This window comes from Rissa tridactyla, chromosome 7 (genome assembly GCF_028500815.1).
Source record: "Rissa tridactyla isolate bRisTri1 chromosome 7, bRisTri1.patW.cur.20221130, whole genome shotgun sequence".
NCBI classification, from domain to species: Eukaryota; Metazoa; Chordata; class Aves; order Charadriiformes; family Laridae; genus Rissa; species Rissa tridactyla.
The window spans coordinates 4,501,013-4,515,000 of NC_071472.1; the positions used below are offsets into that span (position 1 = coordinate 4,501,013).

Below are 13,988 nucleotides of genomic sequence, written 5' to 3' on the forward strand. Positions count from 1 at the left end.
TAAATTTCCTTTGTTTCCTCACTTGCAGAGTAAATCAATGACCATTTCAAAGTAATAAGTACAATGAGGGGAAAAATACATTTTCGTGTATCACAGTATCGCTGTTGTGGCTTTTGCAGGTGAAGCATAGAAAGACGTGAGCAGCTTTATGAGGACGGGTGTCTAAGCAACTGATTAGCTCATCTGCGTTGAAGGAAGACTGCAAGAGAAGTGTAGGAAAGAGGGACTGATTTAGAAAGTGAGTAGTGGAGTTAACAATAAAACTAGTAACTTAGTAGGAGTCTGTGATATTAGTATCACTTCTGAAGTCTGCGCACATGCACCGAGCTTTGCAAAGGTGGACATCTACCTACGCTCCCGAGCAGGAGTGTATATTCGTACCCCCTCGTTAAATATATAATGCTGACAGGTTGTGGCAGCTTTTATCAGTGGGATTGAAACTGGCAATGGGATGATAACAGTTTACTTTTAATATCCTCAGAGCAAAGTTTTCAGATTGCCAACAATTATCAAAGGGTCTGCTTCATTAATGCTAATATTCTTGGATGTTTGAATATGATTTTGCATGTCAAGCCAATCTATCTGGCACACCGCTGGACATCCTTTGACTGGTGCTGTGTGGCATTTTTTTGTTTGATCTTTGGTGTTGCTCAGATAAATTTAATCCCGACATAAGCAATACTCGTTCTGACATCAGTAGGATCTGCTCATAGGTAGGTCAGCAACAGCAGGCTCTGCCGGAAAGTTAGAAAGGAGTTATCAAGAATAGATTATTAACCTTTGGTTTAACCAGGAAGCGGAGATTTGTTTTAACACGACGGAACGCAAATGTCCTTGTGTTCCTATATAAAATAACTTCTAGAGCCTGTCCAGATCCTGCAGAAGTCACCTCGATGGCTTCCAGGACCCAAGCGACCTCTTCGGCCAAGCCTTGAGCCAAGCCTAAAACTCCAAGGCATTAAAAGATGAGAAGGTCTCTGTGTGGAGGCTCAGATCACGGCTTTCTCTGGCAGATTTTCTTTTCTGTACGAGTTGGAGGGGAGGGATGGAGGGTTCCTGGCTCGTATCACTTGGTGCTTCCCGATGAAAATCAATTGACTTGTGGCTGTTGATGCCAGCGCTGAGTTTGACTCTCATTGGCCACTATTCCCAAGGTCTGCAAGAGAGCTATATATAACTACAATATATAATGCTTGTTGTTAAATGCCTCAGCTTTGCAAATGGATGCACTAGACATCTCCTTTCTGTCTCATGTACTACAATTGTTTCAATTGTTTGAAGTCGAGTGCTTTACGCCGCTGAGAAAGAAGTCTCTGTAATGTCTCCCACAGTAGATAAGGCCAGTTGTAATGAAAATAAAGGTGACTCTTTATTGGAACTGGGACACACAGAACCCTGTAGTTCTCTGATTTCTCGACTGGAATAGTGCAGCCCTAATTCCACTGTGCAAGGGCCTGAACGCTGGGCTGGAGCTTGTAGTCCTGGAAAAAAGCCCCAAAACACGGAACAAATGCAAGCAGAAAGGGTAAAATAGGTACCTTCAAGGCAGGGGAAATGTCGAAACAGCATGCCAGGTTATACAATCAGCATTTCTTCATTATTTTAGTTGTACTTGACTTCAGAAAGGGTTTGGGCTTAAAAAAAAACCAATCCAACATCCCAGCAGCAACAATGGGTATAATCACAGATTAGAACGTAAGAATTAGTTTTACGCGGCGTGCTAGAAAAACCAAAATCTTGAGGAGCACTTTCAAAATAACCAGAGAAAAATAAACCGTTCCTTATGTCAGTCTTGTTAGAGAGGGATTAAGAAACTGGCAATTATTTTGGCGACCTTAATTGTTGCTCTGCAGGAAAATATGTAATTAGAGCACGTTCGCAGGCCTGCACACCTGCAGCACATCCTACAGTATAATGTCAGCTTTCAGTGCTTGCTGGTGCCAGGTTCTATCACAACCAGGCACAGTGATGCTCTGAGAACATTTCGGACTCGTGTAATGTAGCTTCTGTGTATGAAAGAAGCAGGCATTTACACTGCCATACAATGGAGTGCATTACTGCAACACTGGTTTCATTATTTTCCGACGCCTACCTTCGGCACTGCTCTGGTTTACTCAGTTTGAGGTTTTATTGTTACGGTATAATAGTCCTGTACATTTCTGAAATTCCCTTATTATTCAGCTTATTAATACAGTACTGGCTTGATTATCAGGCTGCAGTTGTGAAGGGGAAGATTCAGCATGCTAGCGAAGTCAGAAGTCGGGTAAATTCCTGGTATAATGAGAACAATTGTTTGACGTGTTTTTCGCCCTGCTCTCTGTGTGCATATAGCCGCGGATGCCAACGTACATACGTGCGTGCTCGGGGTGCATGTGCCGAAAAAGAGAGTGAGAAATGTTGGAAGCCAGCTTTAATTTTTTGACAGAACCGGGGGGGGGTGGAAAAAAAAATAAATTCCTCTTTGCGCTGCTCCTTGCCTTTACCTCTTTCCCCACGTTGCTCCTCTGGAAAACTGGGAAGCGAGTTAAAATAAAGGCGCAGTGGAGGGAATAGCTGTCTTCCAGCTAAATTCAGTAATCTGGCACGCTGATAGTTAACAGACTTCTCCCCCTAAGGGAGATACACTGTATTTTGCTATCTGACATGTTGTCATATATAAAGAAATCAATTGGTAATTAAATGATGCACCTTGTGAAGATGACAAAAGGCATTTGGTTGCGAAAAGAGAACTGGGTTGTGAGGGGTTTGTAATGAAGGCCTAATGACTATTCATAAGAGATTTTCAGTCCGTTGATCCACTTGACTGGAAAGTTCTGCCCTGGAGAGTTAGTGCTGTCAGATTCTCTCACCTCAGAAAGCCGCCGCGATCGACGGTGTGGAGTATGAGCGAGAAATTATCTAGTTGTTGCTTCAGGCCTGTCTTAGGTCACATGCAGAAGGCACACATCTGGCTTCCTGTAGGTGCCACCTCGGGACATAAACTTTGACTAATTTTTAAACTATAAATATGTAAGGCTGACACTGAATAAGTTACCTTTTATTCATGTTTTCATAAATTTTCTAGCGCGTTAAAGCCATTAGTGGAGCTACCATTTTGGACTCTGCAGCTTCCGCTCTTCTTTGCGACAATTTCCTTTGCCATTCCTCCGACAAATGACATTTTAAGAAATTTCTGTGGCACAGACGCTACCCGTGCTACCTCCCGTCTTCTTGCCTTCAACCGAAGGACCAGCCGGGATTGTTTTGGTGGGGTCACCTACAGAGAGGACCTGGTAGAGATGTCAGGAGGCATTACAGGGTTGCAACGCAGATTTTTGCCCCCAGTGGAGCTTTTTCTTGGTATGTATTTCTCCGGTCACTAGCACTCAGGATAACCGTACCAGAGCATCAAGAGTCTCCTCCTCCGAGGTATTTCCTGGTTTTTTGCCTTTACAGGAGGTCCGTTGGGTAGGGGTTGCTCGGAGGTGGCACAGCAGGAGGTAGATACCCACAGTGTCCTAGTTAAACCAAGAGCTGCACCTTACTTGCTGAGACTAGAGAGACGAGCACCTTTTACACATCCATCTCCAACGTTGCACCCTCTTGAGTGAATAAATCTCTCTCTAGTGAGTGGTATTTTATAATTAAAACTGAAAAGGAACAAATTGATTTCAGGAAGCTTTTTCCGGAGCGGGTAGACGTTGCCTTACGCTGATCAAATCCAGCACAGCTCCTGGGTGAGAGCCCCCAGCTCTGTACATGTTTGCTTTTGAAAAGTGGCCATCCACCTTATCTTATCAGGCAGCTCACCTTATCAAAGGTAAACATATTTACCACCTCGTTAAAGGTTCTTTGCACCGCACTCGAAAGCAGTATTTGCGGACAAAAACCTGTCAAAGTCATTGTTTAAGAGGGGCAGGAGAAGCTTATGGCAAACTTTGGAGGTTTCAGTCTGTCAATAGCGGAGCAGCAAAGTAATTCACTACATTATGCATATCTGAGATGGCCTCATTGGTGTTTCCTTCTTGTGTATTGTGGTTACTGAATTTTGCTGATGTGTTTGCCGGAGCTGACAAGGTAGACCAAATGAATGGACAAATGCCAAAAAAACAATTATGTTTATTAATGTACATTGATTGCTTGTTTAGGGTATAAAACAAATTAAAAAATACATTAGTATTTAAACCTTCTTTTTATAGCTGGCCTAATGACTGTGTGTAATATAGCATCTAGCAAAGGACAGTCTACAGTACCTATAACTCCTGACTTTATTGTCATATTATTTGACTTGGATTTAAAAGGATGTTTCTCTTGTCATTTCTTTAAATGACAATCTGTTGGGGTTTCTTTTAATATATAGACCTTAAGTCAACTCGTTAAGGCCAGAATCAGCTATTCTCATTTACTTTAAACCCAATATCGACCTCAGCTGTGAGCAATCCCCTGGTTTCATCCCACCTACCCACGCCCAGTGGCCCCGGTGGAAACCATGGTGGGGCCCCAGAGGCGCAGGGAGATAACCTGCCCGAAACCCAGTACCTTCCTGCCCCCCAGTTTTCCCTGAGGAAGGACGGAGTCCCCAAGGAGACAAGGCAAGCCCAAACCTTTGCCTGTATTTGCTGCTTTTGTCCGCGTTTCCGCTGTCCTCTAAAGTGTCTACGAGGTCCAAGGTTGCCAGCAGCTTGAGCCCTTTGGAGGAGGGGAGGCATGTGCCTGGTCTTCTCCCTCTTCACCCCACTCCCATGTAAGCACCCAAGACCCACCACACAACAAAATGCAGCGTTTAATGGGGGGCCAACCGAGACACAGGAGAAGGGTCTGGGATTACTTCCCTGTATTGTTTATGGCACGAGAAGTTGCTAAATAATTTTACAGTATCTCTTTTAAGTCTGGGCAAGCAAGTTATAGCGCTTTGAGTTGAGGGCAACATCATTCAGAACGGTCTTAGAAGTACTGCCAAATAGCAAAGTGAAAGCCATAAAGTAAACATGACTTAGCGACACCTGGACCTTTCAGGTTTTATAGCAATTGTTTATAATGTTGGACTGGCCTCTAAAATATGTCTGCAGAAACGGTGCCGGGGCTTTATTTTACCTAACTTGCTCACTTTTTATGTTCTACCCAGGTTCTACCCTTCATTATTTGCACTCGTTTAAGCAGTCCTGCTTTCTTCCCTTGCTCTCTTTACTTGGCTCTTTATTCACTAGCCGAGGGGGTGACGTAGATTTAGCAGCACGGTTTCCACATTTAACGGGTGTCTTTCAGAATTCCTCAGCATTATCAGCGCATGTGGCTCAGAACGTGGCTCCGAAAGACACTTTTGTCATTTTTTGGGGTTCTCTTCTGAAAAGACAAGCGGAGATGTCCTCGTTTCGAACGGCAGCTAAGACTTTAAAAAAAAAAAAAAGGAATTAATTCCGAATCCACAAAAGTTCCCATAAAATTTTTTTTTTTTTGCTGCTCTGTTGGAAACTCCTCTCATACAATGCCCCTATAAACCTACCTCGGTACTACCAGGCCCTATTGGAACTAATGGGGCTTGACAGTTCTTCAGTTAAAAATTATACATGAGGGTCACTTTCCCTTAAATTATCTATTGTATGCCAGCTGTTCACAACTACAATGGTCTTACTTTCTTCCCATTGCCTAAAATGGTTAGCTTCACTGCAAAGCTGTCGTGACTGGTACTGTAGATAGCTTTTAAAGGCACTACTTCATCTTAAGCAACACCTTGATGGTACTACTAATTTCGGATAGATTTTTATCAGTTCCAGGGAATGTTTGGAGCGTTCGTTTTGCTGGTTTTGTGTCGCAACACTTGAGTTATATCATAATTTCTCATTTGCTGTACAACTTTATTCTATTTTTATGCTTCTGAGCGATGCTGCTTTAAGTGCCCATGAGTGGTACTTCCGGACCATGAGCGCTATCAGAGGCAACCTCAGGCAGATAAAACTCCTTGTCTTTTTGTTGGGGAGGGGAGAAAGGGTCATCGTCAAGTGCTGTTTTGTGTGTGGTTTTTTTTTTTTTTCCCCCTCTTGCCTATTAAAACTGCAGCTTTTTTTCATAAAGAGGGACTACACTTGGGTCATGCTTATTTCAAAATCAAAGCCTTCATCCTCAAATGCTTCTCATTACTTGCTCAAGTCTGCAGTGGTCATCTTTGGGCTGTAATTAGAAAGCCTGACACTTTTGAAGCAGATCTGTAGAATGAAATATTCCTCAAAGGTGGTTTTCTGGTTTTTCTTTTTTTTTTTTTTTTTGGGGGGTGGGGGGTGTGTGCATGTGTGCTGATTTGAAAATGAAAAGCAACTAACTTTCCTGGTCTGCTTGGTACTTAAATAAACCTGCCACCCTTATTTCCATAGATTAATGAATAGCGCAAAATATGTGGCAAAGGTTTGTGCTCATGCTCTTCCCTGCCTTACCAGGGGCATTCTTCTTAATTATAAGTGTGATTTAGTAGTTATTCTTGCAACCTGGCAGAGCTACCGCGTCTGTAGCGTTGTTTGATTTCTTAGCCTACACTGGCTTTGCGATGACCCACGCTTTCCGTACCTCTGCGCGATTAAGGACCCTCCAGCCACACAACTAGTTGCAGTTGGAATCCGGCGCAGCTGCATATTGATGCTTATCATTAATTTATTTAAAAACCCCGGTCACTGATCCACAGGCTGCGGCAGCTGGACGGGATCCCATATTGGTTGCAGTTACACGTTTCTCCCGCTCCATTATGTGATCTTTCAGGGGTTGGGATGCATTAATATGCAACTGTTCTGTTTTCTTTCAGCTGGCTTGTAAACTCTTTAACCAGTCGAACAGAGTTTGCAATTGTTGCGGGGTTGAGTGGGTGGATAGGAGCCGGGGCTGCAGCCTTGTCCAGTTGTAGATAGAATAAAATTGACAATGATGCAATGGAGCTGGCATCTGGACAACTCCGTGGGATGAATGGCACTGCTCTCGCAGTCCCTCCGGTGGTTGTACGCCTTGTAATAGCTAGCGTAGGAAGGGTGGTGAAAATTGATATGCACTATTACTACGTGTATAAAACTTAACACTGGGGCCATAGCACAGGTGGGGGGTTCCTGTTTATTGATTTTTATTACTCGGTTAGAACATACGGCTAATGCTTTTATACTCCAGGAGCTCTGGGAGCGCTCACCTCAGGTAATAAACCTCTCCGTACTTTGCAGTAGTTCACAATTTACATGTGAGCTTACGTTACGCTGTACAAAGCCATCCCGCTCCCTTTTGTAATACGCGGCTGAAAGGGAAAAGAAAGCAACTTATAGCGTTTCTTTCGAGTTTTGAAAACTATCCGTTCCTGCGATGGAGATGGTCCCTTATTCTAATTACTCATATTTCCAAGAAAATTAGTCACACAAACTTATGTTATGTGTTGTCTCAGAGGTTGAAAGCAAATTAGGTTTCCAATAAGACAGTACATCAAACAAAGTAGCATGTTCTTGATGCAGATGACTTCTTTTTTTTTTTTTTTTTAGAATTATGGTTGGACACTTTTGGCAGACAGATTGTCTTTTACTCTATCAAAATGACAGTTTCTTTTGTAACTGCTACATTCATAATTAGAAGGAGAGAAGCAATCTGCCCAATTTAATATACTAAAAGAAGTTTAGTGTCTTGTGCTAGTAATTTCATTATTTTTAAATATGAATTAATTGTCTTAAAATAATATTGTTAGAAGTATAACTAGTAGGATTATGGAGCTAATTCTCTTCTCTTTTTCTTTTCTCTTTAAAAAAAACCCAACATCAAAGCTCCTATTAATGCACTTCAGGCTAGATTAGGATTTTAGGTTTATATCAGGTGTTTGGTTTGAAGATTCAGGGGAGGAGGCTGGGGAGGGGGGAGAGCAAATCCGGAATGTAAAATTCCTCCGTACAAAACCCGAGCTCTCCCAGGTTTACTGTAGGCTTGCGAAGCTTAACTGGGGGTAACAAATGAGGAGAACTAGATGGTTTAGCAGCCTGGGAATAGAAGAAAAGGCCTTTCGCCTCGGGTGCATGCGGTTTCCTCGGGGAGGGCGGTGCCAAACGGGCTGCCTCTTTATTTTTTGGGTTGTTGTCAGGGGAGTTTCCCACACGGCTCCCAAGCTTTGTTCCCGGGGTTGATAGAACGGTTATTCCAGCGCCCAAAATTGTGCAGGTTTGCAAAACGCGAGGTCTCCCCTCCCCATCAAAATTCGAGGGTGTAAGACATAAGCCAGCAAAAAAGGCCTTCAAAAACCTTGATTTATACTTTGTTCAGAAACAATATTAACCTTACGAGTTTCACTTTCTCCCAATAAATGTGATCCCCACGCGGGCCGTACTCCGTGTTTCACTAGAAGAGCGAATAACTTTAAATTTCAAGTAGGTTCTTATTTTGTTAAAAATTCACGTTATCCTTCCACCTCGAGGTAGGCACCGGCTGAAATCTGAACCGACTCGGCGGCAACCAAAGGATGTTCATATCTCCAAGCAAAGAGCTGAGGGTTTCGGGCAGGTACCTGGTGCAGGAGGGAGCACATCCTTGGGGATAACTGGTGTATATTTTGGCACGTTAATCAGAAGATGAGACCGTTAATTAGAGGATGAGGCCGGGTAGGATCTCTCCAGCAAGGGAATTGGGAAGAGAAAGGAGAATTTCTTTCCCCTGGTAGTGGAGAGGTGCTGGAGCACCCCGGGACACCCACGCTTCGCTGCTGGGGAGGTTGTGGCCAGGGCGCCGCTATTAATACCGCATTTGAAAAAGGGAAAACACAGAAGATCGAAAGAAAGGGAAAATACTCGAAGGCTTGAGGTCTGAAGCCTCGCTCTACATCCCTTATTTTACCTCTTAACCACAGGCAACGCCTCTGAAGTTTACATACTTAAACCAACAAAAAAATAGCGCGTTTTTAACAGAGATGTCTTCTCTGTCGGGAAGGTCCCTCTTTTTGCTGCCCTTCCCTTTTGCTCGGTATCAGCGGAGCCCTTGCCCTTTGCCATCGGCTCCGTAGGAAAACAGCTGCAGAACGCCTTATCCCAACCGGAATAAAATCATTATGACACAGCAAACCCAAACATGACGTGCGGTTTCAACAGCCTCTTATGCCCAGCTCCACACTTCCTTTTGGCGGCGAGGATAAGGTTGGGGACCAGCCTAATAAGAACATTTCAGCTGACCGTGAGGCACATTGTAGATAGGAGAAACTTTGAGCCATTTTTAAGCTCAAAGCGTGGTGGGAAGCGGGCTCTGGAGGTGGTGTTACTCCACCGGCACAAACGCGCTGGCAGCCAGTAGTTTCTCACGTGTGCGGCAACAAAAATCCGTGCTGGAAGAGCATCAGTTTCAACACCAACTGGAGTTTTTCTAGTGCTGCAAGGCATGAATTTTGCCCCCCCCCCCCCTTTTTTTTTTTTTTTTTGCATTGATCAGGATATATTGAGTGAGACACCTGATGGGGGGTGGGGGGGGAAGGGAAAATAGTCCCTGTGCTCAATGGAGGAGCATGGCTTATTTTTTGCTTCCCTTCTCAGGTGTTTCATGGAGGAGTAGGAAATCTCAGGTGAAGAGTGTTGGGGGAAATCCCATGCAGGGATACAGCTGGGGCTGACCTCCCCTCTTCGTCCTCCTCCTCCTCCTCCTCCTCCCCATGGCACCTCCCAACGCAGGCGCGTGACAGCTCTACAGACGTGAGCGCTGGCGCTGGGACAGGCTCGGCTGTAGGAAGGGTGTCCGCCGCTATTAATCTGGTGTACTACTGCCATGCTCTTGAGGAAGGCGAGTGACAAAAGGCTCCCGGGCATTTAGGAGTCCTTATCTTTGCAAAACTCAAGGAGAACACCATGGGCACGCAGAAGGCATGTCACCAGCCCCAGGACATGGTCCCTGACATGTTTTGAAGGCTCACGCCAAACAATGGAGGCTTTAAAGCCGGTTAGAGAGGACAATCAGATATTTTTTCCCTAACAGCAAATGCTGGTGGTTTAGATATATGGGTCACTGCAAGCTCTCCCTCCAATACTTTCTGCTCAATACATACCAAAGGGGAGAGCAGTCCGAGGCATGTCTGTCCTTGGGCCGAAGCCAAATGTTCGTTTCGGTAATGCTATTTACTGGGAGACATCTTGATTAACGGAGCTCAATACTACATGAAATCGCTACCAGTTTTCTAGTTCTAGTAATACCTGTGCTGTTGGCACTTTCGTTCTGATTTTTCTCCCCATGACCCTCTGCTCCTCGGTCGGGCATCGTGCCCTTCTCCGGGACATCAGCCGAGCCAGGCTCCGGCTGCATCCCACGCGCCTCGAAACCTGACGGGGAGGTCGATGGGCCACTGACTCAGAGGGCTATTCGTACCTGTCTTTTAAAGCTGATAAATTTTTTTGCACGCATCTCGGGAGTTTCACATCTACCCGCCTAATGCGGGAAAGAGTGAAGTAGCCCGGGTACTTTTTCATTTCTCATCGGCGCGGAGCTGCTCGGCTATGAGTGAGACGACGTACTCATTTCTGTAAACTCAGAAGCTGGTGGTGCAGTTTTTCACACAGCTTCTTCAGTGACCCCTAACATCTGCCTAACCCTTAAGCGTACACAAACCATTTCTGACTGGGGTTGGAGGGTAGAGGGATATTTTTTGCCGTGCTCTTTTGGAAAGCATCCTTGTGGTAGCTTTAGGCCACTAATTCTTTCTCTTCCTAAGCATTTTTACCTAGCACTTATATACTCTCAGCATCTCGCTGGTCATCTTGTCCCAGCGAACGAAGCCGGCTTTCCCCTCAACATTGAGTGCATCCGAGGTTGGCTCTTTTATCCCTCCTTTTCTTCTCGGTGTCTCCGAGTTTCGGAGTCTTCCTCCTTTGTCTCAGAAAGGAGCAGCGCTGAAAGCATTTCCACCTGGATGTTTAAATTATTTAAGTTGCAGGAACCAGACCTTTTCCCTCCTGAGTAGTTGTGGGTTTTAAAGGCTAAAATTGCTTCATCATGCCAAAGTGAAAGTATGCATAAATTATTTAGTTAAACCTGAGAAAATACAGACTTTTCTCAGTGATCTGTCAAGGGCTGCCTACTTAAATTTCAGAAGAATGGGCAGGGGTTTCTCTCTCTCTCTCTCTCTTTCCTCTTTCTTTCTCCTGAAAAATATTTTAAGTACCTATTCAGCCTTTTCTGAGATAAAGCTGTGACCAAAAAAATTGGAGGGGCTGGGTTTTGAGCGAGTGTTTATAATAGAGAGGAAAATGCTGTAGAAATCCAAAGTACCCCTACTTCATCACGAACCCACGAACTCTCTCACCAGAGCAGGTAACAGGCGGCGGTGCCCGTTCCCGGTGCTGAGCCAGAGGTTCGTGGCAGCATTTCCACTGTGGCCTCTGTTTATCGGGAGTTTATAGCTTGACTACAAAAAAATACAGAGGAGCAATTTTATTTTTTTTTTTTACTCACTTTCAACTTTTTTTAACTAATTTCGGGCCACATTGTGGTATTCTTGGTACCCTACGCAACAGAAACGCCTTGCTGCGGGCAGTAAGGCCACCTAAAGAGTCAGGTAGTGGTCCTCCTGCAGCAGAATCCGTCCCTTTTTGTTTTTTAAGGTGTAACGCTGCTGGTATTGAAGTCAATGAGAAAGCTCCCTTGGGCCACAAGCCAAGCGGGAGTGATGTTTAAACCTTCTCCAGGCCACCAGAAGGACCCACCAGCACGGGACCTGGCTCTGTCAACACGGCAGAGTTTACAGGACTCGTCCCCGGGGTAAAGAAACCTGATCTTTCCCCGGCTGATGTCAATATTTCTGTCACTGGCTGTGGGATCTAGATCAGGGTCAGATATAGGGACATAAAAGAGAGGGGGGGAATGAACCAACGCGTTTCCCCGTGAAGGCAGTTATTTGTTTTACCCTGGTTTTCTAATATCGTCTGTCTCCCAGGTTGTGTGTGGCGGTGGGAAAGGAAGGAGTAAAAAAAAAATACTCTTAGAAGAAGAAATACAGGCCCTAGATGCTAGAGGGAACTCCGTCGCAAATTGTGAGGAGTTGTCAGAGGGATAAGATCGCTGCAGGACGCGTTTCCTCATTTTTGCAAACAATTAATTTGGCCTTCATCAAAATTGAAATAAAACTTAAAAAAAAAAAAAAAAGGCAGAGAAAGGCTGTGATCTAAAAGGTGGGGTTTGGGGGAGGTGGGGAGGGCGGCCGGCCCCTCATCGGCGTCGGGGACAGGGCTGGGAGCTGGAGGGAGGGGGAAGCATCAGGGCTGCGGCGGGGTCCATCAGCCGGTGATTCATTACGCGAGAGACACCGCCACTGTGCACGGCGGCGACTTCACGTTTAGGGGATTGCGGCGTGCCCCGCGATGAATATGTATTTTTTCGGAATGAATGTATACACCAAAATCCCTCCAGTTTTCAGTCAATGGAGCCCTTACAATCAATCAGGTAGATGGTACCATATGTGCAAAACCAATAGAGATCACAAAAATACATATTTATCCAAGCTGGTCCTTCAAGCTGTTGGGGTAAGTCAGATAAATTTTGCACGTTTTCAAAACCGGAGCAGCCACGAGCAGAAACCTGGAAAGGATGTTAGGAGCTATTTCCTAATATAAATCCTGCTTAACTGCTAGAAACTCTTTGTAGTTTCTCCTACCGCCTCCCATCTACTTTAATCAGCAGTTTGGAGGGGGGGGTTATCCCTTTTGTACTTTAAGGGGAAAAGGAGCACACAGAGGGGGAAAAAAAGAGGAGAAATAACTTTTGTAGCTGCAGTTCAGCAAGAGTGTGGAGGCACGAGCCTTCTCGCGCAAGCGGGGAAAGAAATTGTTAAAAATCACAGTGTGAGATGGGGAATCAGCTGTAGCTGCAAATCTCATTGCTTTGGTTTAGTTTCTGCCACAACCTGCACATTAGCATTTTCTCTCTCTGAATTATTGTGAAGATTTGTATTATATGTAATTACAATACAAAGAGGCTCTGCCAGATAAAGCTATTTGCTGAAGTACTGTTTTCAAAAAACACAGAGTCCTTTCACACTTTAACTTACACCTTTTCATTACCTGCTAATAAAAGTACAGTGGATAGATTTGCCTAAACATGTCTTGCGAAGAACATTAACCCCATGGGTAACTCTGGCCTTTTGAGATACAAGCTTTCAATTTTAATAATGTCTCCTTAAGAAAAAAAAAAAAAATAATAAGAAGTCAAGTAAAGATACTGAACTATTTTTGCCCCTTTCTGCCAATGTTGTAAGCATCCTCGTACCGTAGATAACGGAGTTAAGTATAGAAAATGCATTGTGGCCAGGCTCCCAGATTCACTACTGCCATGTGAATTATAAATCTCACAAACAGGGGCGATACATCATTTTTTATTAAACTTATAACATGACTGCTGCACAAATAGTGTTTACATAGAAGGGTATACATTTAATTTACTCTCTGGGAACATTTCTAAAGAATATAAATTGCGTTTTGAAAGCTTCTTTCTCCATAAAGTTCATCAATTTTTTTTTTTACCCCCCCCTTTTTTTTTTTTTTTTTGGCATTTTAATTGGAGCAGCCAAACGGCGCGCCCTCACTCCCAGTATCAAAGACCAAATATCTGTTGTGCGGTTATAAAATCAACTCTAATTTTCCTCCTATGAAGTCCCAGATAATCAGCCTGTAAATTTTACCTACATTACTGTGGGGATGCGGAGCTATAAATTCAAAACAGTCTGCAGGTTGGTGAAAATTGAGGTCTAAGGCAGCAATGCATGTCCATAAACTTTTTCTCAGGTTATTGGAATAGAACAAATCAAAAGCTGTTCCTGGTTGTATGATATTCTCTTTTGATAGACCGGGCTGCTTGTTGTTAGCAATCCAAGAGCAGAGGTTAGTCAGAGCAGAATGTAATTTCTTGCAATCTGACAGACCTGCGGATTGAAGCGGCAGGTTTTCCCTTCCGATTTCAGGGAATTGCTTCTTACTGTGACAAATGATTAGCTGTTATCTCGGGCTGAATTTGATTTCTACAAGCAGCTGAGTCAGGTAACT

General features: G+C 44.2%; 1 protein-coding gene across 7 annotated transcripts in view; it reads left to right on the forward strand.

Moving 5' to 3' along the window:
• The window catches only part of ZEB2 (zinc finger E-box binding homeobox 2), a 116,958-nt gene that overhangs the window by 42,746 nt on the left and 60,224 nt on the right, over positions 1-13,988 (forward strand). The gene's annotated exons all lie outside the window — the stretch shown is intronic.